Source organism: Macaca thibetana, chromosome 7, assembly GCF_024542745.1.
Source record: "Macaca thibetana thibetana isolate TM-01 chromosome 7, ASM2454274v1, whole genome shotgun sequence".
NCBI classification, from domain to species: domain Eukaryota; kingdom Metazoa; phylum Chordata; class Mammalia; order Primates; family Cercopithecidae; genus Macaca; species Macaca thibetana.
Window position 1 is genome coordinate 149,688,824 of NC_065584.1, and position 27,409 is coordinate 149,716,232.

General features: G+C 48.1%; 1 long non-coding RNA gene and 1 other non-coding gene across 3 annotated transcripts in view; one reads left to right on the top strand and one right to left on the bottom strand.

Moving 5' to 3' along the window:
• LOC126958022 (uncharacterized) overlaps positions 1-27,409 on the bottom strand; it is a 182,751-nt gene that overhangs the window by 80,317 nt on the left and 75,025 nt on the right. The window lies entirely within an intron of this gene.
• On the top strand, positions 18,044-18,147 carry LOC126960181 (U6 spliceosomal RNA). The gene has a single exon (XR_007727769.1). It is a non-coding gene; the product is annotated as a U6 spliceosomal RNA (small nuclear RNA).

The following is a 27,409-nucleotide window of genomic DNA, read 5'->3' on the forward strand; positions in this document are numbered from 1 at the left end:
TGGTCTTAGCACATACTCCAGACACTCTTAGGCACACAGACCACCTTGGCCACTCAGCTGGGTGTGTCTGGTCTGAGCTGGGCAACTACTCAGCTTCTCTGGCTTCTGAGGGAACACTCAGGGAACCTCAGAAGGGATGAGGGACAAAAGAATTGTGGGGCATAGGTTGTCAGCTGGTGAGAACAGTTCTTCCTTTCTTCTCCCCACTTCCATCTGAGTGCCTGCTGGTACCCACTGAGACCCCAGAGCTCCAGTATGTGGACTCTTCTGAGACCCCAATGCTCATATATGTGCATGTGTGTGAGTACGTGTCTGACTTCAGGTATGGGCATCCACCAGCACGTGAACAGCTAGTCTTACCCATAGGGGGCGTATGCAGATGCATTTGCTTTGGGGTTTCACACCCCCACTCCCGGCCCCTGGCCCCAGCATAAGGTTATCTGTGTGCACAGACACTGGTTCTCTAATTTTAGCATGTGTCAGAATCACCTGGAGGGCAGTTAAAGCAGATTTCTGGACCCCACACCCAAAGTTTGTGATTCAGTGGGGCCTGAGACTTTGCATTTCTAACAAGCTCCCGGATGATATTGATGCTGTCGGTTCATGGATCACATTTTGAGATTGATTGGTCACAGTGATAGAGCCCCAGGTGAAGGAAGAAGATGAAGAGTGAGTGTACTAAGGACCACAGTGCCAGGTCCTGCCCCATGTAGCAGGCTCATCTAGCCTGGGCAGGGCTTCCTGCCTCATGCCGGCAACTGGAGATGGAGGGCTGGTCCTGTGGCTGTCCACGCCAGGGTCAGCTCACTCTCTCCACATACCTTTACCGAGCTCTTATTCCCAGGCTCCAGGCTGGGCACTAGGAAGGCACAAGAAAAGAGATGTATCCTTGCACTCGGAGGAAAGCGCCTCACATGGAAATGATCCCACAGTACAACAGTCCATATGCCAGAGAGCTCCGTGTGTGTGTGTGTTTATGCCTTTTCCTGTGTGTATGTGTCTTTCCGTGTGTGTGTGTTTGTGTGTGTGTGTATGTGTGTGTAAGAGCTGTTTTCTCTGAGCATTGCCCTTGACAAGATATGCTGGGAGGCTGGTTGCAGTGGTTCACGCCTGTAATCCCAGCACTGTGGGAGACAGGGGCAGGTGGATCACTTGAGGTCAGGAGTTCAAGACCAGCCTGGCCAATATGGTGAAACCCATCTCAACTAAAAATAGAAAAACTAGCCGGGCATGGTGGAGTGTGCCTGTAACCCCAGCTACTCGGGAGACTGAGGCAGGAGAGTGGCTTGAACCCAGGAGGCAGAGGTTGCAATGAGTCGATATTGCACAAGTGCACTCCAGCCTGGGCGACAGAGTGAGACTTGGTCTAAAAAAAAAAAAAAAAAAGGAAAAAACGATCTGCTGGGGAAGAGAGTGGGGGTAGAAAAAGGACGTTGAGCAGCAATGGTTCCCAAGTAGACCTGGGGCATAGATCTGATTTGCTTTATCTCCTGGAGCCCCATCTCCCTCCCAGCCCCCAGCCCTTGGTTCATAAGCCCTGTAGTTGGCCCCAGTCTGGTGCAACTTATCAGAGCCAAGCCATGACACAGTTTCAGCCATGGCTTTGACTGCAGACGTCTGAACTGAGTGAACCCCAAGTGAAATCTGATGGCCTAAGGAATAGACAGACAGACAAAGGCTGAGCCACAATCCCCAGATCAAAGGACAGGAGAAAAATAGAAATTTGGAAGTCAGAAGGCTAGTCCTGGCTGTTTCTTTCTTTTTTTTTTTTTTTTGAGACGGAGTCTCGCTCTGTCGCCCAGGCTGGAGTGCAGTGGCTGGATCTCAGCTCACTGCAAGCTCTGCCTCCCGGGTTTACGCCATTCTCCTGCCTCAGCCTCCCAACTGTTTCTGATTCTCATAAGTGAACATGAACTAGCAAGAACCCAAGTAACCTTGGACCTCAGGTGTGCAACAGGAGTTGGACTGAGTGAGTTTGCAGGCCTCTGCCAGCTCTGAGATTGCAAGGTTTGAGACATACAGATGCTCTTTGACTTACAGTAATGTCCCAATAAACCCACTGTAAGTTGAAAATATCATAAATTAAAAAATGTGCTTGGCCGGGCGCGATGGCTCAAGCCTGTAATCCCAGCACTTTGGGAGGCCGAGATGGGCGGATCACAAGGTCAGGAGATCGAGACCATCCTGGCTAACATGGTGAAACCCCGTCTCTACTAAAAATACAAAAAACTAGCCGGGCGAGGTGGCGGGCGCCTGTAGTCCCAGCTACTCGGGAGGCTGAGGCAGGAGAAAGGCATAAACCCGGGAAGCGGAGCTTGCAGTGAGCTGAGATCCAGCCACTGCACTCCAGCCTGGGCGACAGAGTGAGACTCCGTCTCAAAAAAAAAAAAAAAAAAAAAAAAATGTGCTTAATGCACCTAACTTACTAAACATCAGAACTTAGCCTAGCCTACCTTAAATATGTTGAGAACACTTCCATTAGCCTACATTAGCCTACAGTTGGACAAAATCATCTAACAAAAAGCCTATTTTACAATAAAGTATTGAATATCTCATGTGATATATTGAATATTGTACTGAAAGTGAAAAACACAATGGTTGTACAGGAAAGTACAGTTTCTACTGAATTTGTGTCACTTTTGCACCATCATAAAGTCAGAAAATTGTAACTTGAATCATCCTAAGTTGGGGACCATCTGTACTGACAGCAAACATAGCTGGGAGGAGAGAGTGGAGGGAACGACTGCTCCTCAGGCAGAAGTCAGAGGAGCCAGTCTGGAGTCGAGGTCAGGAGGAAGGCCAGAGAAGCAGATATGACCACCAAGGCTGGATAAGGACAGCAAGAAAGTTACACAGGAAAGGAAGGTAGTAGGAGGTAAACCGGAGGTCAAGGTCAGGGTAATCAGCTGCTTTCCAAGGCCTTCAGTCTGTGGAATTCCAGGGTGGGTGAGAAAGGCCTCCCCAGCCTCCCAGTCACCTCCATCTCTTTCTGTAGTGGGAGGCAGGGTACTCTATGGGTGAGGACTGGGTAAAGTGGAGTCTTTTAGGCCAGGATTCCTGCCTGGGTCTCCTCATTTAGCCCAGGACTAACACTGAGGCCCCCACTTACCTAGCCCCGAGTGGCCAGTGGGTGTTAATATGGTAAGTACAGGGCTGAGGGCTAGGTTCCAACTCCAGCCCTGCCATCTCTGCCCCCCTATCTCATATCTTGCCTCCTCCTATACGCCCATCCGAGTCCTTTCCTATCTCCAAGTAGGAATGAGCTGTGTGAGCTGCACAGGGCTAGACTGGGGAAATCTGAGCCTGCCCTGACTCTCTCTTCCCAGGAGTCCTTTGAGGGGGAAGCTATTGCTCTCCTCAGCCGGGACCCCAGAATAGAGAGGGCTTCAGACGTGGCCATAGGTCTAGACTGTCCGAGGCCTGGCCTGGGTGGGTCAGCCTCAGCCACGAGTGGCCATCTGGGGCTTCTGCAAGCCAGGCTACTCTGCAACCACTCCAAGTCTCTGCCTGGAACATGCTGGAAGCCCATCAATCACCCCCATCCCTGCCCAGGGGATGAAGGGGCTTGGAGCCCAGCTTAGCTAGGCCACCTGGAACCCAAGCCTATAGCCAGGGGTCCCCACCCTGCAGTGGGGAAAGGAGCTTGGGAACACTGGGAGGGGTCTGACCTGATCCTGGTGGCTCCGGAGGAGGGTGCTCTATCTCTGACTCTGACCACCTGCCCGCCACCTCCTGTCATTGCCCCTGTGGCTGGAGGAGGCCTTGGAGACCTGCCGGGGGAATAAGCAGCTGATGGTCCTTGAAGAATAGAAGCCTTGGCTGTGGTTCTGAGTGACCATCAGTGGCTGCTGCCCCACTACCAGGGAACCCAGAAACCCAGAGTCCAGGGTGGTAGAGGGGCTCACCCTCTGACCAAGTTGTTCTCCTCCCTCTCTTGGGTACTGTCTGTCACTGTTCTACCTCTGTGCCTTTATAATTTTATTTTCCAGCTTCCCATCTTGAAATACGGCCCTTCTCCCTCACCAGTGTGAATGTCCTTCTTCAAAGCCCTGTCTTGGCATCCCCCTTCCTGCCCTCTGTGACTACCCAGGCCCATCTTGAGTATTTCTTCCTCAGATCTCAGATAAAAATACACAGTCACATGTAGATGACACTCTGTCATTTACAAAGCACATTAGTGGTGATCATCTCATCTTCAGTCTCACAGTCAATCTGTGAGGCAGGGATCAGCATGCCCATTTTACAGAGGATGAACTGAGGCTAAGAGGCATGAAGTCACTCAGCTATGGTAGGTCTTCAGCTCCAAGTTGCCCCCGTGAACCAGAGGTCTAATGTAGACCTTGTCATAGGTTTCTCAGCTCAGAGGAGCCACTATGGAAGTCACACCCCAACTGTAGGCTCCTCAGTGGGCACATGCCGAGAACAGCCTGTCCCACCTGCCTGGCAGACACACCCTGCTTCTTGTACATATACTAATTCCAAAGATGTTCCCATCTAACATAATCTAGCTATCTACCACATTGTGGTGGATTAAATACGGTCACACATTCCTTGCAACGCTCCCATTATGAGGTGGAGCCTATTTATTCATTCCTTTGACCTGGACTGACTTTGTGACTTGCTTTGAATAAAGGAATAGAACAGAAGTGATGTTGCATAAGTTCTGGAGTGTAGGCCTCAAGAGACCTTACAGTTTCCACTATCGCTCTCTCGGAACATTGTCTACCATCTAAGGAAGTCAGTCTCTCCTACTGGAGGATGAGAGACCACATGGGTAAGAAATGAGACCCTGAGCCAGTGGCCAGACAGGTGAATGAGGCCATCTTAAATTTTCTATCCATGCAGTTGCCTGAGAGAGTCCACATGAAACCAACAGAGGAACGGTCTGGACCGTGATTCTGTCCAGCCAACCCACAGAATCATGAGAAATAATAAATCATTGTTTTAAGCCACAGAATTTTGGAGTGGTTTGTTACGCTGTAATAGATAACTGATACACTAAGAGTAAAAGCTCTTTCAGTTGCAAGTTACAAAAGCACAACTCAAAATTTGTTGTTGTTGTTTGTGTTTTTTGTTTGTTTGTTTGTTTGTTTGAGATAGAGTCTCACTCTGTTGCCCAGGCTGGAGTGCAGTGGCATGATCTTGTCTCACTGCAACCTCCACCTCCCGGGTTCAAGTGAGTTTCCTGCCTCAGCCTCCCAAGTAGCTGGGATTACAGGTGCACGCCACCACGCCCGGCTAATTTTTGTATTTTTAGTAGAGACGGGGTTTCGCCATGTTGGCCAGGCTGGTCTCAAACTCCTTACCTCAGGTGATCTGCCTGCCTTGACCTCCCAAAGTGCTGGAATCACAGGAGTGAGCCACCACGCCCGAACTCAAAATGGTTTAAGCAGAAAAAGAATCTGATGGTTCTGATGACGGCAGTCTTGTAAAAGTTGGATCTAGGTACTCAGACAACATCATTAGAACTTTTCTTTTTCCGTATCTCAACTGCTTCCTCTGGGATGGCTTTATTCTCAAGGAGGCTGTAGCAATCTGTATTTTCCAAAGATGGCTACAATGGTATTTCCCATTCCTTATGTTCTCATACAATGTAACTACACTAATCCACCATCAGGAGGTAGAATCTAATTTTCCTCCCCTTGAATCTGAGCTGGCCTCATGACTTGCTTGTAACCAATAGAATAAGGTCTACTTTTTTTTTTTTTTTTTTGGGGGGGGTGGAGTTTCGCTCTTGTTGCCCAGGCTGGAGTGCAATGGTATGATCTCAGCTCACTACTACCTCTGCCTCCCGGGTTCAAGCAATTCTCCTGCCTCAGCCTCCCGAGTAGCTGGGATTACAGACGTGTGCCACCATGACTGGCTAATTTTGTATTTTTAGTAGAGACAGTTTTCTTTTTTTTTTTTTTTTTTTTTTGAGATGGAGTCTCGCTCTGTCGCCCAGGCTGGAGTGCAGTGGCCGGATCTCAGCTCACTGCAAGCTCCGCCTCCGGGGTCTACGCCATTCTCCTGCCTCAGCCTCCCGAGTAGCTGGGACTACAGGCGCCTGCCACCTCGCCCAGCTAGTTTTTTGTATTTTTTTTAGTAGAGACGGGGTTTCACCGTGTTAGCCAGGCTGGTCTCGATCTCCTGACCTCGTGATCCGCCCATCTCGGCCTCCCAAAGTGCTGGGATTACAGGCTTGAGCCACCGCGCCCGGCCTGTAGAGACAGTTTTCTACATGTTGGTCAGGTTGGTCTCGAACTTCCGACCTCAAGTTATCCACCCGCCTTGAGGGATTACAGGTGTGAGCCAACGCGCCCAGCCTGGTTTTTTTTGTTTTGTTTTGTTTTTTTGAGACAGTCTTACTTAGCCAGGCGTGGTGGTGGGCAACTATAATCCCAGCTACTTGGGAAGCTGAAGCAGGAGAATCACATGAACCCAGGAGGCAGAGGTTGCAGTGGGTTGAGATTGTGCCACTGCACTCCAGACTGGGTGACAGAGCTAGACTCCATCTCAAAAAAAAAAAAAAAAGGGTCAAGAGTCATGATATGAAGAAACCACTTTAATAGCTGTCAACCTCAGAGTTTACCCACCATTTGTTCTTTTCCAAACCCACCTGTGTAACCCTTGCCATCTTGTAACCATAGCAACACACTGCAGAACAGTTGAGCAAAACTGAGCAACCATAATAACAACTCCAACTTAGGAAATAGGAGAAAAAGAAAGAAACCTTCAGCACTGCACATGCCACACTGGTTGCTGCGAATACTCAGCCTACTGGTCAGCACCCAGTCTTGTAAGCGTGTGCTTACTCAGCAGCCGTAGGTGGGAGAAGATTCCCAGAGAATGGGCTATGATCATAGCAGATACTCCAAAACGTGCTCAGTAGAGCTCTTTGCCCTCTGCATAACATGCTCGCTGTGGTCACCCCAGAATGCTTCTCGAGCTTAAAGCAGAGTCCCCTCAGTGTTCCTATGATGGATTCAGCCCAGTCAGGGCCTTATGTTCACACGTAGCATCTATAGCATCCACCACGCTTATCACAGTATGTTCACACACACCCTAGAGGCCCCAGTGTTTTCACCACTGACTATAGAATTCATGCAATGTCACCATGACATTCAACAAACTTACCATAGTATGTTCACAGTCCATAGTGTCTTCACCACACTTTTATAGTTTGCTCACATCCAGTGACATTGTAGTGTTCACTGCATGAACCAGCTGAGTTCCTATTCTATATGTGGACATCCTAGTGTTCACACAGCGCCCCCTGTATTTCCCATGAACATCCACATTCACAATTTCGTAGAGGATTAGGGGGTGCACACTCACCCAGGTGTCATCTCAAGAGTGTTCACCCTCCCCCTGGCTATTCACACTCACCATGGGTGTGCCCTGGGTGTTCCAGGGCATAAGCTCACCCATGCACCCACCAGACTCTGCTGCTCTCCTTCCCATGACCCAAGGCCTCTTCATGACTCCCTCGAGAGGTCCCAGATGGCTCTGGGTGTGGTGTGGCTTCAGCTCTGGCCAAGATGCTGGCAGCCCAGAAAAGCCTGCAGCAGCACAGGGGCGACCTTGGTAAGGGATGAAGTGAGGTGGATGCTGGGTAGATGCCCTCTCTGGCTATATGTTCTCCGGACATGCGGGTATTTTAATTGGTTAGAAAACACAGCTGTGAGAAGTTGAGTGTGAGGAGCTGCCCTCTTTCCAAGCAAAATCTTCGCCCACACAGCACCTGGGTCTTAAGGGTTTAGTCCCTGCCCAGGTCACCACCAGGACTCTAGCCCAGGGAAGGTGAAATGGAGGTTAGAAAGGCTGGGTCGCTCTTAATGACTGGGCCTACACTGATGGGGTGGGACAGAGACAGACATGTGGCCCTGCAGAGACCATTCTTAGTGGTTTCTCTTTTTTTTCCCAGAAGCAAGGCAGTCTTCAGTGTGGCCGAATCAGGGCAATTTTTTCTATAGGAGAACAAGAGCTTCAAGGGCAGGATGTTGGGCAGTGATAAGGAATACAAACAAAAGGGAGAAGGAATTTGAATCCCACCCCCAATTTTTAAAAGTTGAAATTTTTATATTGTAAACTTCAGTCTTTTGGATCTACAATTCTATGATTTTTGACAAATACAATCATGTAACCACCATCACAATCAAGATAAAAAATATTTCCAAAACCTCATAAGTTTCCTTTGTAGTCAACCTTTGTAGAACCTTTGTAGTTCTCCCCATCCCCAGTTGCTGACAACCACGAATCTTTCTTTCACTATGGCTTTGCCATTTTGAGAATGTCATATAAATGGAGCCATATGGTAGGAGCCTTTTGAATTGGTTTCTTTCATTTAGTATAATCATCCATGGTGTTGTGTGTATCAACAGTTCATTCCTTTCTATTGCTGAGTAGCATTCATTTCATGTATGTAGCACAATTTGTTTCTCCATTTCCCAGTTGAAGGACACATAGATTGTCTACAGTTCTTCAGTTTTTTGTTTTGTTTTGTTTTTTGTTTTTGCTTTTTTTGAGACGAGGTCTCGCTCTGTTGCCCAGGCTGGAGTGCAGTGGTGCGATCTCAGCTCACTGCCACCTCTGCCTCCGGGTTTAAGTGATTCTCCTCCCTCAGCCTCCTGTCTAGCTGGGATTACAGGTTCCCACCACCGTGCCTGGCTAATTTTTTTGTATTTTTACAAAATACAAAATACTATTTTTAGTAGAGACAGAGTTTCACCATGTTGGCCAGGCTGGTCTTGAACTCCTCACCTCAGGTGATCTGTCGCCTTGGTTTCCCAAAGTGCTGGGATTACAGGTGTGAGCCACCACATCTGGCCAGTTCTTCAGTTTTTTGAAAAATTGTTTATTCTTATTTTTCTGAGACGGAGTCTCGCTCTGTCGCCCAGGCTGGTGTGCAGTGGCATGATCTTACCTCACTGCAAGCTCCGCCTCCCCTCTCCTCCTCTCCTGCCTCAGCCTTCTGAGTAGCTGGGACTACATGCACCACCACGCCTGGCTAATTTTTGTATTTTTTTTAGGAGATGGAGTTTCACCATATTGGCCAGGCTGGTCTCGAATTCCTGACCTCAGGTGATCCACCGGCCTCCCTAAGTGCTGGGATTACAAGCGTGAGCCACCGCACCTGGCCCAGTCCTTTAGTTTTTAGCAAGTACATTTTAGCTATAATTTGTATGCAGGCTTTTGTGTAAACATGTTTTTCATTTCTTTTGGGTAAATACCTACAAGTAGGCTATACGGTAAGTGTATGTTCAACTTTATAAGAAACTACTAGACTGTTTTCCAAAGTGGTTGTACCTCTTACATTCCCACCAGCAAGGTATGAGTTCTAGTTGCTCAGCATACACATCAGCACCTGATATTGTCAAGGTTTTATGATTGTTTGTTTTTAGCGATTCTAATGGGTGTACAGTGTGATCTCATTGTGATTTTAATTTGCATTTCCCTAGTGACCGATGATGTTAGGCATCTTATTTGTCATTCATATATCTTCTTTGATGAAGTATCTGTACAAATATGTTGCCCATTTTGTAATTGAGTCATTTCTTTTCTTTTTTCTTTTTTGGAGACAGGGTCTCACTGTTTTGCACAGGCTGGAGTGCAATGGCATCATGATGGCTTACTGCAACCTCTACCTCCCAGACTCAAGAGATCTTCCTGCCTCAGCCTCCCAAGTAGCTGGGACTACAGGTGCACACCACCACACCTTGCTAATTGGGTTTTATTTTTTGTAGAAATGGGATTTCATGTTGCCCAGGCTGGTTTCAAACTCCTGGGCTCAAGTGATCCTCCTGCTTCGTCCTTCCAAAGTGCTGGGATTACAGCCCGTTTATTTTCTTACTATTGAGTTTTATGTGTATTTTATAGATTCTGGATACAAGTCCTTTATCAGATATATGTTTTGAAAATACTTTTTCCCAGTCTATGGCTTATCTTTTCCAATTGATCAATATTTTATTTTATGGATTGTGTTTTTGGTGTTGCATCTAAGAAATAATTGCCAAATCCACAGTTGCAAAGATTTTTTTCTTCTATGTTTTTGTTTTTAGAGACTAAGTCCTGCTTTATTGTCCAGGCTGGAGTACAAGTGGTGCGATCATAGCTCACTGCTGTCTCAAATTCCTGGGCTCAAGCGATCCTCCTGCCCTGGGCTCCCACAGTGCTAAGATTGCAGGCATGAGCCACGCCACTCAGCTCTCCTATGTTTTCTCTGGGAGTTTTTTAGTTTTAGGTTCTACCTTCAGGTCTATGATTCATTTTGAACTAGTTTTCATATATGATGTGAAGTATGGGTCAAGGCCGGGTGCAATGGCTCACCCCTGTAATCCCACTACTTTGGGAGGCCAAATTGGAAGAATCACTTGAGTTCAGGAGTTCAAGAACAGCCTGGACAACATAGTGAGACCCCATCTTTACAAAAAATAAAAAAAATCAGCTGGGCTAGGATCACATGCCTATGATCCCATCTACTCGGGAGGCTGAGGTGGGAAAATCGCTTGAGCCTGGGAGGTCAAGGCTGCAGTAAGCCATGATCACACCAGTGCACTCCTGCCTGGTGATGTCTCAAAAACATAATAAATCAATGAGTAAATAAAAATTAAAAAAGAAGTATGGGTCAGGGTTCATTTTTTTTACATGGGGGATGTCCAGTTGTTCCAGTACAATTTGTTGAAAATACTATCTTTTCTCCATTGATCAGCTCCTTTATTATTATTATTTTTTTTTAACACTATGGCTTTTTAAGGCATTGACCCCAGCACAGCACCCTACAGCTTTCTCAATGTACGAAGGTCAGTAGTGAGGACAAATGCCTTTCGTACCTCATCTCAGAACAGGACTGCTTATGCTCAGATAAGACACAGACTGTTCAGTGGAACAGCTCTTTGGGCTCTTACTGACAGCCCCTCTGTTCTCCCTGGGACTCATGTCTGAGTCCTGAGAATAGCACCAGAAGACCACTATGATTGCCAAGGACATGGCTGGGTCTAAAAAACTGCCCCTCCCCTCCAGTGACTCTCCTATTTCCCAGAAGCCTCCTGAGCCACATAGTTTTTTGTTTGTTTTTGTTTTTGTTGTTTTTCAGATGGAGTCTCGCTCTATTGCCGAGGCTGCAGTGCAGTGGCGTGATCTCGGCCCACTGCAACCTCCACCTCCTGTGTTCAAGCGATTCCCCTGCCTCAGCCTCTTGAGTAGCTGGGACTACAGGCATGTGCCACCACGCCTGGCTAATTTTTATATTTTTAGTAGAGACGGGGTTTCACCATGTTAGCCAGGCTGATCTTGAACTCCTGACCTTAAGTGATTTGCCTGCCTCGGCCTCCTAAAGTGCTGAGATGACAGGAGTGAGCCATCGCATCCGACCTGGGCCGGATAGGTTTTAAATCCTCTGCACTCAATTAGTTAACCAGCCTCCATCAAACAGAGGGAAAATGCCCCGAGAGTGCATCAGCTGCCTTCACCTTTCTGCTACTTCACCCATCAAAGCTGTTGTTGAAACCAGGCGCAGTGACTCATGCCTGTAATCCCAGCACTTTGGGAGGCCAAGATGAGAGGATTGTTTAAGCCCAGGAGTTTGAGACCAGCCTGGGTGATATAGTGAGACCTCATCTCTATTTAAAACAAAACAAAACAAAAGCTGCTGCTGATTTTCATTTCAGCCTGAGCCTGTTCATAATTAGTGGGGAAAGCACATAGTGTGAGGTATGCCAGAATTCTACCAAGACCTGGGTCCTGGAGATGCTTAGGAATTTGAGTCAGGCTTAGACCCAGGCCAGGTCTGATTTCCAGTCCTCTGATCTTCCTGTTTTATCACAGCGGCCTCTCATACAGGATTGTAGGGAGAGTTGGTTGCTCTCTGTATTTGGTGGACCTGGATATTCCCTCCAGGGTGCCAGGGAGATGCTGAGGCTCCGCACTCTGGGAACAAGGATGATGACTCACCCAGGCCATCCTGAGGAAAAGGGGTTTTGTTGTACAGAACTCTGAGTGTATGTATTTGTGAGTGGCTGCACAAGAACATGCAAGCCTGGTGGGGTGTGTCACAGCTCATATATGCCCAGCAGCTCTGATCCCCAAATGCAGTGTGACCTTAGCCATTTCACATTCCCTGTCTGGACTTCAGTTTCCTCCACAGTAAAATGAGGAGATTCGGTGGGCGAGAAAGCCCATGACAGAGTCTACGTAACGTCAACTGGGAGCCTCTCTGCCCCTTGAAATCCGGATGAAATTGCTTTGAACCCCACTGTCCCATGGCCAGTGGACACCAAAGCCCTCAAAGATTGTATCAATCCCAGGAAGCCTCCTCTGCTTCTCAGCCTCATCCACTTTGGGCTCAGGTTTTCTTTTTTTTCTTTTTCTTTTTTTTCTGAGACAGAGTCTCGCTCTGTTGCCCAGGCTGGAATGCAGTAGCGTGATCTTGGCTCCCTGCAAGCTCTGCCTCCCAGGTTCACGCCATTCTCCTGTCTCAACCTCCCAAGTAGCTGGGACTACAGGTGCCCTCCACCACGCTTGACTAATTATTTTGTATTTTTTAGTAGAGATGGGGTTTCACCGTGTTAGCCAGGATGGTCTCAATTTCCTGACCTTGTGATTGGCCTGCCTCGGCCTCCCAAAGTGCTAGGATTACAGGCGTGAGCCACGGCACCTGGCCCTTTTTCTTTTTTTCTTTTTTTGAGATGGACTCTCACTTAGTCACCCAGGCTAGAGTGCAGTGGCATGATCTCGGCTCACTGCAACCTCTGCCTTCTGGGTTCAAGCAATTCTCCTGCCTCAGCCTCCTGAGTAGCTGGGACCGCAGGCATGTGCCACCATGCCTGGTTATTTTTTTGTATTTTTAGTAGAAGTGGGGTTTCACTGTATTAGTCAGGCTGGTCTCGAACTCCCAACCTCAAGAGATTCGCCCGCCTCGGCCTCCCAACGTGCTGGGATTGCAGGTGTGAGCCACCTTGCCTGGCCTCCAGGCTCAGGTTTTCTATCCCATTCCACAACGTCAGTATGAAGCTCATGCCCTTTGGTTCTCACAACAAGCAGTCATATTCACTGAGCTTTTGTGGGGTTGGTAGACTTCACCGAGGGACACTGGCTTCCTCCCTCCTCTTCCTCTCCGACCACTGCTCCTTGCACCTCTTTCCAGACCCTTCTTCCTCTTTTGAGTGGAGCAGCTTTGCCAGGCTCTGAAGCCTCATCTCTGCAGACCCCCAACCACCGGGGGCCTCATCATCAACCCCAGTACTTATTAAAGCATTTCACTCATGAGAACAGCTCTTTCACTGAGAATTCTGGTGCCTTCTCCACTACTTTGTACATATGTGATATATGTATGTGTGTAATTGTTTATGACTACAGGTGTGCCTGTACCCTAGTGTGTTTGTGACAGGCAGTGGGAGGGGGTAGATGGAAAATAATTCTGAGACATTATCCACTACCTTATAAGTATGTTTGTACCTTGCTGCGGATGTGATGTGGGCAGTGGGAAAGGAAGCCCCCATGGGGGGCTTTTGTTTTGTGTCTCTGTGTTTCTTTTTCCAAATACAGAGTTAACTCCCAAGAGCGTGTACCCAAATACCAGCTTTGTGCAGGTTCTTGAAATGTCTGTTTGTGCAAGTTCTTGAAATGTCTGTTTGTAGCAAGACTCAGTCCAGGTGCCACCCACTCTGGGAACTCTTCCTCCTAGTCTTGGGCTGAACGAATTGTCCCTTTTCTGTCTTGCGCAGTCCCTGTATACCCCTCCAGCAGAGCGTCTGTCATACTCTACTGACATTGTCTATTTTTTGCCTGCCCAATCTCTATGGTGAAACTCCTAGAAGACAGGGACCATGGCTGACCTGCTCTCAGCATCCCAGCACCCATAACGTTCAGAATCTGTGGTGGACTGGGCTGGCCTGGCTTCACACACTCCCAGTAAGATATTTCACTCTCAGTGGTTACACATCCCTACGCCCACCACCCTCTCTGGAATGTGGGGTAAACCAACTCATACACTAAGGGGCTTTTCTCTTGGGGTCATCACCCAAGGACCCTCCTCTGGCCGGCAGAAGCTTGCTCTAACCCTGAAGATGGAGGCAGCCTGGGATACAGGGCGTGGGCAGCCCCCTGGCTGACCCCCACTGCACCCTCCACCGCAGGGACGTCCCTCCTCTTTTCCGTACTTTCTGGCCCTGGCGCGAACCTTGTTGGCGCCAATGGGCTTTTAATATTTTCCATTCCTGGCTGGGATACAACATTTCACCTCAAAAATGCTTCCTCCCCCTCACCAAAGGGTGTGTCTTTCCAGTGAGAGGAACCGGAGGCTCGATGTGGAGGTTCTGGACCCACCGGTATTCTCGGGCTTGGAGGAGCCACAGTCCAGCCCTGGAGAAAGAGGTGGCAGAAATGTCTTCCCAGCCAATGAAGTGAATTCCCAGGCCTGCCTGAGGCCTCCTGGACCCACAGGAAGCCTGGATCCTCAGTGACAAAGCAGGGGGCCACCTGCTTACTTCCATGTGAGACTCAGCCCCTGCCCTCCACTTGCCCTCTGACCTTGGCCAAGTGGCTTCACCTCTCTGAGCCCCCATGGCCCATCTGAACAGTGGGAATAATGACAATGTCTAGCTTTCAAGGTCCTTGTGGGGCTCTAATGCTGCACATTCAGGTCATCTGAGGAGCTTTAAAACACACCCATGCCCTGCTCAGAGATTCTGATTTAATTGCTCTGGGATAGGGCTTGGATGTTGGTATATTTCAAAAAAACCCTCCAGGTGATTCTCACTCACAGTCACAGTTGACAACTAGTGCTTCGATGGGAAAGAACTTTTTCTTTTTTTTTTTTTATTTTGGAGTCTCGCTCTGTTGCCCAGACTAGAGTGCAGTGGCAGAGTCTTGGCTCCCTACAACTCCCACCTCCCAGGTTCAAGCGATTCTCCTGCCTCAGCCTCCCAAGTAGCTGGGATTACAGGCATGCACCACCACGCCCAGCTAATTTTTATATTTTTAGTACAGGCGGGGGTTTCACCATGTTGGCCAGGCTGGTCTTGAACTCCTGACCTCAGGTGATGTGCCTGCCTCGGCCTCCCAAAGAGCTGGGATTACAGGCGTGAGCTACTGCACCCGGCCTGGGAAAGCACTTTCTAAAATGACCTGTACAGGTGCCAGCTGCTGCTTTGACGATCAAGGGTGTCACACCACTCATTTTCCCAAAAATATGACCCCAGGGATGCCCGAAATCCCACTGAAATGTGGTAGAGGGAAAGCACTTTGAAGGGAAGTGAGGGGTCCTCCAGGTGAATTCTGTGACTTCAGGATTCCCACCGGCACACAAGCAGGTGTCTCAGAGCCACCAGGCAAGGACCCAACACACCTACCCTGCCAACCCCTTCTGCTGGACAGGCTAGGTCCTCTCCAAAGAGCATCCGGGCTTGCAGCTGACCAATAGCCTGCTCTCCCCAGCCACTCTCCCCAGATTTTGGAGAGTGGGTTGTGGGGTCAAGGTCACTCTGTTCTCTTTTTTTTTTTTTTTTTTTTTTTTTTTTTGAGACGGAGTCTCGCTTTGTCGCCCAGGCTGGAGTGCAGTGGCCGGATCTCAGCTCACTGCAAGCTCCGCCTCCCGGGTTTACGCCATTCTCCTGCCTCAGCCTCCCGAGTAGCTGGGACTACAGGCGCCCACCACCTCGCCCGGCTAGTTTTTTGTATTTTTAGTAGAGACGGGGTTTCACCATATTAGCCAGGATGGTCTCGATCTCCTGACCTCGTGATCCGCCCGTCTCGGCCTCCCAAAGTGCTGGGATTACAGGCTTGAGCCACCGCGCCCGGCCTGTTCTCTTTTTTATCTCCTTCACTGCACTTGGAGGTAAAGGGCAGCAGTCACTAAAGAATTAAATGTGGGCCGGGAGCCATGGCTCATGCCTGTAATCCCAGCATTTTGGGAGACCGAGGCAGGTGGATCACCTGAGGTCAGGAGTTCGAGACCAGCCTGGCCAACATGGTGAAACCCCGTCTCTACTAAAATACAAAAAATTAGCCAGGCATGGTAGTGGGCACCTGTATTCCCAGCTACTTGGGAGGCTGAGGCAGGAGAATTGCTTGGGCTACAAAGTGAGACTCCATCTCAAAAAACAAAAACCAAAGAATTAAAGTGGAGAGAACCAGTTGTCTGTGCTGGGGGAGGAGAGGGTGTTTGGGTGCCTCGTGGAGAGAGTCAACATCTCCTTTCCTCCTCTTGAAGAGAGAGGAACTGCAGACAGTTCCACAGCCCAGAGGAAGGAAAACAGCTGAGAGCCAGGCGCCTTCGGAAAAGGCAGCAGAGAGCCCCACTGGCTGAAGATGCTCAGTCTCTCACCATGACCAGTGTGTCCACCTGCCCCGGTGCCATATCCCAGAGTTATCATGTTATTACACAGAGGAAAGAACAGCCTCTGTCCAGGGGAGGCACAGCCCCTGTCTCGGGGAACTTCACCCAAAGGCCAGGCCCCCAGGAGAGGGCCAGAACCCTCAGTGTCCCAGGCCCAAGGTTCTTCAATAAGATTATTTAACAGACATGGGGACTAGAGACTCCCGTGGGAGACTTCAGCCCCAGAGGAAGTGGCTGTCTTCCTCAGGCAAACTATGGTTGAGAAACAGGAGCTTTCTGGAGACACTATTTTTCAAAGGGTTTCTCACAGCCCTGTGTCCCAGGCTCCAGGCCAGAGGTGGAAAGGAGAGGGAGGGAGTGATGGGGAGCATGGTGCAGGGCACCGCACAGAAGGCAGGAAGGAGGGGAGGGTCAGCAGTGCCACCAGACCGAGCCCCAAATGAGGGGGAGTCCAGGAGACAAGGCTTGCACAACCCACCACCTTGGGGTAGTCCCGGTGCCACCCAGGCTCAGAGGGCACACTGAAAGGAGGGTACATTGAAAACTATGGGCACAGGGGAACTCAGGTCCCCTGGGCTGGGCTGTGGCCTCTATTGAAGCACCTACAGCCTCAGCAAGGCCAAGAACAGGAAACTACTGAGCCTGAAAACAATTTCAGTCTCATCAAGTCTGCCCCCAGTCCCAGGTAACGCTCAGGCTTTGCAGCCAAATGCGGATTCAACCTGCCTCTACCACATGTAAGCTGCATTCACTCATTCATCCTACAGTTAAAAAATTTTTTTTGTTTTGTTTTTGAGAAAGGATCTGGCTCTGCCATCCAGGCTGGAGTGCAGTGGTGTGATCATGGTTCACTGCAGCCTCAACCTCCTAGGCCCAAGCAGTCCTCCCACCTTAGCCTCCAGAGTAGCTGGGACCACAAGCACACCACCATGCCTAGCTAATTTTTTATTTTTTATTTTTTGTAGAGACAGGGTCTTGCTACTTCACCTAAGCTGGTCTCGAACTCCTGGGCTCAAGCAATCCCCCTGTCTCAGTCTCCCAAAATGCTGGGATTACAAGCCGGAGCTGCTGTACCCAGCCCCCTACAAATTTGTTTTGTTTTGCTTTTTCCCCCATCTTCTTTGTGATAGTAAACAAATATTTTTAGCTTCTGCTATGTGCCAGGCCCTGAGCTAGGTGCTGGGGGTACAGAAAAGAACAAAGTAGGCTGGGTGTGGTGGCTCACGCCTGTAATCCCAGCACTTTGGGAGGCCAAGGAGGGAGGATCACCTGAGGTCGGGAGTTCGAGACCAACCTGACCAACATGGAGAAATCCTGTCTCTACTAAAAAATATAAAATTAGCCAAGCATGGTGGTGCATGCCTGTAATCCCAGCTACTCGGGAGGCTGAGGCAGGAGAATCACTTGAATCCGGGAGGTGGAGGTTGCGGTGAGCCAAGATTGTGCCATTGTACTCCAGCCTGGGCAACAAGAACGAAACTCTGTCTCAAAAAAAAACAAAAACCAAAAAAACAAAAAGAACAAAGTACCTTTGAGGAACTTACCCCATCACTGGGGAGATGGAATGGTCACTATAGAACACTAAGGTAAACGTAGGGACAATAACATGCATGGGTTAGTGTGGAGTACCTGTTTTGGGCCCCCTCTGGGGCATCGTTCTGAGGGCGGCTCTCAGGGAAGGCTTCCTGGAAGAGGTATAATCATTTGAGTTTAAAAAAACGAATGGCAGGGCTCACTTCGGCAGCACAGATACTAAAACTGGAATGATACAGAGATTAGCATGGCCTCTGCACAAGCATGACATACAAATCTGTGAAACGTTCCATATTTTAATAAGAAAAACAGGCCAGGCACAGTGGCTCGCGCCTATAATCCCAGCACTTTGGGAAGCCGAGGCGGATGGATCACCTGAGGTCAGGAGTTCTAGACCAGCCTGGCCAACGTGGCAAAACCCAATCTCTACTAAAAATACACAAAATTAGCCGGGCATGGTGGCACGTGCCTATAATCCCAGCTACTCAGGATGCTGAGGCAGGAGAATTCCTTTTTTTTTTTTTCTTGAGACAGAGTTTCACTGAGTCACCCAGGCTAAAGTGCATTGGCATGATCTTGGCTCACTGCAACCTCTGCCTCCTGGGTTCAAGTGATTCTTGTGCCTCGCCCTCCCAAGTAGCTGGGACTACAGGCCCACCACCACTCCCAGCTAATACTTGTATTTTTAGTAGAGATGGAGTTTCACCATGTTGGCCAGGCTGGTCTTGAACTCCTGACCTCAAGTGATCTGCCCATCTCAGCCTCCCAAAGTGCTGGGATTACAGGCGTGAGCCACCACACCTGGCCTGTGTTTTTAAGCCCGTAAGACATTGTTATTAATGTTAATACAACATTTGTTTAGACTTACCCATGCATGTACCACTTTGTTCTATGTTCCTTCTTGTCTCTCATTTTTTCCATCTAGGATCACTTTTTATTTCTGTCTGCTGGTGGGCGAACACAGTTTTTGTTTGTATCATGTCATTATTTTTTCTCACTCTTAAGATATCTTTTCACTGATTTTAGAATTCTCTTAAACAAATTTTAGTGTCAATGAATTCTTACTTATTGTTTGTACCTACATTTGTATCCTCCAGCTGCTGTGCCAGTGTACACTACACCATCACCTACCTCCTAAAGCACATAGCAAAAGAGGGCAAGGCGGATGGGCATGGTGGCTCAACACTGGTAATCCCAGCACTTTGGGAGTGACATTTTTCTCTTAAGAATAGGGAAATTGAGATAGGCATTTTCCTTTTCAGTCTGTTAGGAGGTAATGGTGTTTATATGTAGCTCACACATTCACTGGAGTCCCAGTTTTAGGTTTTTTAGACTTCCCACCTTAGAGGAGCCCCGAGTTTCTCTCAGTAGTGTGTGTTGGAGTTTGCGCCTATCAGCTCACAAGAACCAAATATTTTTCGTTCCTGTTCTTCGTACCACTAATGGCTTGAAATCTACGGTGGGAACATTTACTTAATGGAAATCAACAAAAACTAAAACACTAAAATATATGTTTACAATATTGTGCTTATAGTTAATACTGAACCGTACACAAAACAGTGCTTTGTTTTGTTTTGTTGGAGAGCCAGTTACTGTCACACCACTGGTTCTCTCCAATCACTCACTCCCATGAGACCATGAAAATTCAAGTTCAAGTTTACTGAGTTAAAAGTTACTCACCGGACCAGGTTCAGTGGCTCACACCTATAATCCCTACACTTAGGGAGGCAGAGGCAGAAGGTTAGCTTGAGCCCAAGAGTTAGAGAACTGCCTGGACAACATAGCAAGACCCCATTCTCCACAAAAAGAAAAGACGAACAGATAAATAAATAAATAATGGGCTGGGTGCAGTGGGTCACACCTGTAACTACAGCACTTTGGAAGGCTGAGGAGGGAAGATCACGTGAGAACTAGAAGTTCAAGACTAACCTAGCCAACATAGTAAGATGGGGAAACCCACCTGCCATGCTGTGAGGACACCCAGGCCACAGAGAGAGAGTAAGGCCACATGTAGGTGCTGCAGCCAAAAGCCCACTGAAAACCAAGCCTGCAACCAGCATCAACTGCCAAACATGTACTGAAGAGGTTGAGATGATTCCAGCACTTGTGGCTGACTGCAACCATAAGAGAGACCCGGAGCAAGAGCTACCTATCTGGGTTTTTTTTTTTTGTCTCTACAAAAACAAAAACAAAAACAAAAAAACAGTTGGGCATGGTGGTGCCACTGCACTCCAGCCTGGGCAACAGAGCAAAACCTTGTCTCAAACAAGAAAAATTTTTTAAGTTTAAAATTTACAAAAATTAAAATGATAAAGTTTCAGTCATGCAAGATGAATAAGTTCTAGAGATCTGCTGTATGTATTGTGTTTATAGTTAATACTGAACTGTACACTTAAAAACTTGTTAAGAGGAGCTGGGCACGGTGGCTCATGCCTGTAATCCCAGTACTTTGGGAGGCCAGGGCAGGCAGATCACTTGAGGCCAGTTCAAGACCAACGTGGCCAACATGGAAAATCCCATCTCTACAAAAAATACAAAAATGAGTGGGACATGGTGGCACGTGCCCGTATTCCCAGTTACTCAGGTGGCTGAGGCACGAGAATCGCTTGAGCCTGGGAGGTGGAGGTTGCAGTGAGCCGAGACTATGCCACTACACTCCAGCCTGGGTGACAGAGCAAGACTATATCACAAAAATTTTTTTAAAAAATTAAAATTGTGACTAGGTTAGACAATAAAAAATAAAAATAAAATAAAAATGTCCAAAAGGCAAAAGTCACTTTCATTGCTCAACTTGCCTTTGAATTCGTGACTTGTTTGGCCTGAGTATTCCTTACTTTCTTGCCAGCTCATCAGTGCATCAAAAAATAAATACATTTTTATTTTATCCATAATTGTTTTCAGAAGTTTATTCAGAGTACTTAGTCCACTTTAGTACATAAAATATCTTAGTATCTTAATGTAGATATTGAAATAGTTGGACTAGATCAGTAGTTCTTAACATTTTTTGGACACAGACTCAAGAATCTGATAACAGAGCTTGGATAACGTCTCCTCGGGAAAATGCACATATACACAGATAAAATGTTGTATGTTTTTACTCCCCTGAAACTATCCATGGGCCCAAGAATAAGAAGGTTGCCCAGGTTGGTCTTGAACAAATGGCCTCAAGAGATCCTCCCACGTCTGCCTCCAAAGCACTGAGATTACTGGTAGGTGTGAGCCACTGCATCAGGCTCAGAGCTAACTTCTGACAGCCTTGACATGTTTCCTGTCCTGAGTTGAGAGTTTCTGGGAGTCTCTCCTTGGGTGAACCTGAGTTTCTGAATTGGGCCTTCCAGAATCTCCAAGACTTCTTGGGGGAGAAGCTGAGAGTTGTCAATGAAACCTTTCACAAAGCTAAAATACATGCAATGTTCCTTCAACCAGACCTATCCACATTTATTCATTCAGTGTTTATTGGCTCCTGTTCCAGCTATCTACTGCTGCATAATACATTATATGTAAACTTAGTGGCTTATAGAGTAATAACAATCAATTACATATTTCTCTCATGATTCTGGGAGTAACTGGGCCCAGCTAGGTGGCTTTTGCTCCGGGTCTCTCTTGCGGTTGCAGTCAGCCACAAGTGCTGGAATCATCTCAGCCTCTTCAGTACATGTTTGGCAGTTGATGCTGGTTGCAGGCTTGGTTTTCAGTGGGGCTTTTGGCTGCAACACCTACATGTGGCCTTACTCTCTCTATGTATGTGGCCTGGGTGTCCTCACAGCATGGCAGGTGGGTTCTGAAAGGGAGCATCCAAAAAGAGTTTTAAACAACTTAAAAAGGGCCGGGCACGGTGGCTCAAGCCTGTAATCCCAGCACTTTGGGAGGCCGAGGAGGGTGGATCACGAGGTCAGGAGATCGAGACCATCCTGGCTAACATGGTGAAACCCCGTCTCTACTAAAAATACAAAAAACTAGCCAGGCGTGGTGGCGGGTGCCTGTAGTCCCAGCTACTCGGAGGCTGAGGCGGGAGAATGGCGTGAACCCGGGAGGCGGAGCTTGCAGTGAGCCGAGATCGCGCCACTGCACTCCAGCCTGGGTGACACAGCGAGACTCCGTCTCAAAAAAAAACAAAAAACAAAAACAAAACAAAACAAAACAAAACTTAAAAAGGAGCCAGGTGCAGTGGCTCATGCCTGTAATCCCAGCACTTTGAGAGGCCGAGGTGGGCGGATCATGAGGTCAGGAGATCGAGACCATCCTGGCTAACATGGTGAAACCCCATCTCTACTAAAAATACAAAAAAAAAAAAAAAATTAGCCAGGCATGGTGGTGGGTGCCTGTAGTCCCAGCTACTCGGGAGACCGAGGCAGGAGAACAGTGTGAACCTGAGAGGTGGAGTTTTCAGTGAGCGGAGATCGAGCCACTGCACTCCAACCTGGGCGACAGAATGAGACTCCATCCCCCCAAAAAAATTAAATTAAATTAAAATTTTAAAAGAGGGTGAGCCAGAAGGAAGCCATATTACCTCTTAGAACCTAGCCACGGATGTCACACAGCATTTCTGCCACATTCTGTTAATTAGATACAAGTCATTAGACCAGCCCGTATTTAAAGGAAAGTCAGTTAGATTCTACCTCTTGATGGAAAGGATGTCAAAAAATTGGCTGGTCAGGCATGGTGACTCATACCTGTAATCCCAGCACTTTGGGAGGATGAGGTGGGAGGTTTGTTTGAGCCCAGGAGTTCAACACCAGCCCAGGCAACATGATGAAATCCTATCTCTACCAAAAAAAAAAAAAAAAATATATATATATATATATATACACACACACAAAAAAATTAGCTGGGCATGGTGGTATGTGCCTGTAGACCCAGCTACTTGGGAGGATGAGGTGGGAGGATCACCTGAGCCTGGAGTTGAGGGGGCAGTGAGCCATTTCATTGCTCAACTTACCTTTGATTCATGATGGCATCACTGTACTCAGCCTGGGCAACAGAGTGAGACCCTGTCTTAAAAAAAAAAAAAAATGCAGACATGGTTGTTTTTGTTTTGTTTTGTTTTGTTTTGTTTTGTTTTGTTTTGTTTTTGAGACGGGGTCTCACTCCGTTGCCCAGGCTGGAGTGCAGTGGCACGATCTCGGCTCACTTCAACCTCCGCCTCCCAGGTTCAAGGGATTCTTCGGCCTCAGCCTCCTGAGTAGCTGGGATTACAGGCATGCACCATCACGCCCAGCCACCTTTTTTGTATTTTTAGTAGAGACAGGGTTTCACCATGTTAGCCAAGCTGGTCTCAAACTCCTGACCTCAGGTGATTCACCCACCTTGGCCACCCAAAGTGCTGGGATTACAGGCACGAGCCACTGCGCCCAGCCCTGCAGACATGTTTTAAACCCACCACATCCCTTTTCTGTTTGTCAAGCACTGGACAAGGCACTTAGAATAGAACAGTGAATACTACAAACCATGCCCCGTGGTGCTTACAGTCGAGTGGTAGAGCTAAACATTAATAAAATAACATTACAAATATGTACACAATTATGAACTTTGATGGTGCTATGGAAGATGAGTCCAGGGATCCATGAGAATTTATATCACACAGTTTATGACCTGGACCAGGGAACCAAGACAGAATTCTCTGCATAAGAGACATTTGGATTGAGATCTGGAACACCATTGGATGCTAACTCAGTGAAGTGGGTTGAACAAGAGCCTTCCAGGCTGAGGGGACACCAGGCCAAGGCTCTAGGGTAGGAGAGACAGCAGCCTGAGAGGCAGCTAGTATGTCTTGAGACAGCTAGCAGGGACAGGAAGTATGAAAGAAGACTGCAGTGGTGGGCTAGGGCCAGGCCCCTGGGCACTGTAGGCTGGGTAACGGTATTGATCTTCGGCATAAAAGTTGTGGGAAGCTGGTTGGGTGCTGTGGCTTATGCCTGTAATCCCAGCACTTTGGGAGGCTGAGGTGGGCAGATCACGAGGATCGAGACCATCCTGGCCAACATGGTGAAACCCGGTCTCTACTAAAAATACAAAAAATTAGCTGGGCATGGTGGCGGGCGCCTGTAGTCCCAGCTACTCGGGAGGCTGAGGCAGGAGAATCATTTGAATCCCGGAGGCAGAGGTTGCAGTGAGCCGAGATTGCGCCACTGCACTCCAACCTGGGCGACACAGCAAGATTCCATCTCAAAAAAAAAAGGTGTGGAAAGCTGTTGAAGGGTCACATACTGGAGAGTGATATGAATAGATTTACAACTTAAAGATCACTTTGGCTGCTGTGTAGATGGCCCCAGCCAGACGCTGAGTCAGGCCTGGGAGGGCTGAGAACCTCCTATCTGCAGTTCCTCCCCTCCCCATGAGACTCTCCCACACAGGCTGAAGCCAGCTGCAACCTTGGCCCTATACTTCCTTGCCTGAGATTTCAGGCTGAACACCCTACAGTTAACCTACTCAGTCCCTCCTCCCAGACACAGGAAGTCCTGCCATTTTGCCTTACTTGGTGAGTCACCCCTTATTTGTCAGTCAGTGGGTGTAATGGATTAAAAGGTGGTCCCAAAAGACGTGTCTACATCCTAATTCCCAGAACCTGTGAATGTAACCAAATTTGGAAAAAGGGTCATCATGGATGTAATTAAGGATTTTGAGAAGATGAGGACATCCTGGATTATCTGGGTAGACCCTAAATTCTATGTGTCCTTAGGGTCTTATAAGGAGTGAGGCACAAGGGAGATTTGATTAGAACAGAAGAGGAGGAAGTAATGTGACCACAGAGAGGGAGATTGGAGTGATGTGGCTATAAGTCAAGGAAGGCCAACAGCTGCCAGAGCTGGAAGAGTCAAAGAACAACATCTCCCCGAGAGCCTCCAGAGGGAGTACAGCCCTGCCAACACCTTGATTTTGGCCCAGTGGTCTGATCTTGAACTTCTGGCCTCCAGAACTGTAAGAGAATAAATCTCTGGTTGTTCTAAGCTGCCCAGTCTGTGGTAATTTGTTACAGCAGTCACAGGAAATTAATGCAGTTGGGTGCTTCTCCAGCTGCTCCTTCCTGATGAGCTGTACAGGCTCCCTCTCCTTCAGGGGACCTCTAAATGTTGGGGTGCCCCAGGCTCAGTTCTCAGACTACTTTTTTCTCTATTCTCTGTCCCTACATTATCTCTTCCATTCACTTGGCTTTAAAATACCATTTATTGGCCAGATGCGGTGGCTCATGCCTGTAATCCCAGCACTTTGGGAGGCCGAGGCAGGTGGATCACCTGAGGTCAGGAGTTTGAGACCAGCCTGGCCAACATGGTGAAACCCCGTATCTACTAAAAGTACAAAAAAATTAGCCGGGCGTGGTGGGGCCTGTAATCCCAGCTACTTGGGAGACTGAGGCATGAGAATTGCTTGAACCCGGGAGGCAGAGGTTGCAGTGAGCCGAGATGGTGCCACAGCACTCCAGCCTGGGCAACAAAAGCAAAATCTCTGTCTCAAAAGAAAAAAATATACCATTTATTTGCTAATATCCTCAAATTTTATCTCCACCCAGACCCTTCTCCTGGAGCCCAGCCATCCCCAGAGGTAGATGAAAAGAGAACTCTTGTTCCAAGCTCACCACCACACCCGTCCCTGGCCCAGGCTGCTCCAGCCACTCCATGCTCCAGTTGGAATGTCATAGCTATCCTGGATTTCTCCATTTCCCTCATGCAGTTTATCCAAACTGCTAGCAAGTCTTGTCTTGTTGTTTAGCTCTTATAATCTCTCTCAAATCTGTCCGCTCGCCTCCACGCTGCCATCACTGCAGCCACAGCATCTCTCACTCAGGTGACTGTGCCAGCTGCCTGGTGACTCCCATGTCGACTCTCATCCCCTCCATCCCTTCTCACAGCAGCCAGGGTGATTTTTTAGGAAACAAATTAGATCAAGTTGCAGTATTTTGAATACCTTTATTGAGGTATAGTTGACATACAATTAATTGCACACTTAAAGTGTACAATTTGCTAAGTTCTGACATACACCCATGAAAGCATCAGTATAATAAAGATAACAACCATATCCATGTGCAGTGGCTCTTGCCTGTAATCCAAGCAACTCAGGAGGCAGAGGCAGCAGCATTGCTTAAGGCCATGAGTTTGAGACCAGCCTAGGCAAAATAGTGAGACCCCATTTCAACAAAAAATAAAAACCAATTAGCCAGGTGTGGTGGCATGTGCCTGTAGTCCCAGCTACTTAGGAGGCTGAGGCAGGAGGATTCTCTGAGCCTGGGAGTTTGAGGCTGCAGTGAACTGTGATTGCACTACTGCACACCAGCCTGGGTGACAGAGTGAGATCTTGACTCAAAGAAAAAAATGAAGGCCGGCGTGGTGGCTCATGCCTGTAATCCTAGCACTTTGGAAGGCTGAGGTGGGCGGATCACGAGGTCAAGAGATCGAGACCAGCCTGGCCAACATGGTGAAACTGTGTCTCTACTAAAAATACAAAAATTAACTGGGCGTGGTGGCTTGTGCCTGTAGTCCCAGCAATTCAGGAGGCTGAGGCAGGAGATTCGCTTGAACCCGGGAGGTGGAAGTTGCAGTGAGCCAAGATCACGCCACTGCACTCCAGCCTGGCAACAGAGCGAGATTCTGCCTCAAAAAAAAAAAAAAAACAAAGAAAAAGAAAAAAAAAGAAAAGAAAAAGAAAAAGGAAAGGAAAAAAAGTAAAAGAAAGAAAAAATGAAAAAGCACTATACCTATGACCTCCAAAAGTTTTCTCATGCTCCTTTGAAATCCAACTTCCCTTCCCCACCTCCCATCCCCAGGCAATCACTGATATGCTTTCTGTCATTACAGACTAGTTTGCATCTTCTGAATTTTATGTGAGAGAAAACAGTATGTACTTTTTTTTTTTTTTTTTGAGACAGTCTTGCTCTGTCGCCCAGGCTGGAGCGCAGTGGCGCGATCTTGGCTCACTGCAAGCTCTGCCTCCTGGGTTCACGCCATTCTCCTGTCTCAGCCTCCTGAGTAGCTGGGATTACAGGCACCCACCACCACGCCCGGCTAATTTTTTGTATTTTTAGTAGAGACGGGGTTTCACTGTGTTAGGCAGGATGGTCTCCATCTCCTGATCTCGGGATCTGTCCACCTTGGCCTCCCAAAGTGCTGGAATTACAGGTGTGAGCCACCATGCCTGGCCTTCTTTTTTTTTAATACAGGGTCTTACTCCATCACCCAGGCTGGCAGGCAATGGCATGATCACAGCTCACTGCAGCCTTGACCTCCTGGGCTCAAGCAATCCTCCCACCTCTGCCTCCCAAGTAGCTGGGACTACAGGCATGCACCACAACGTGCCCGGCTAATTTTTTTTTCTTTTGTTTTTTGAGACAGAGTCTTGCTCTGTCGCCCAGGCTGAAGTACAGTGGCACGATCTCGGCACACTGCAAGCTCTGCCTCCTGGGTTCAAGTCATTCTCCTGCCTCAGCCTCCCAAGTAGCTGGGACTACAGGCGCCCACCACCACGCCCGGCTAATTTTTTTTTTTTTTGTATTTTTAGTAGAGATGGAGTTTCACCATGTTAGCCAGGATGGTCTCGATCTCCTGACCTTGTGATCCACCTGCCTCCGCC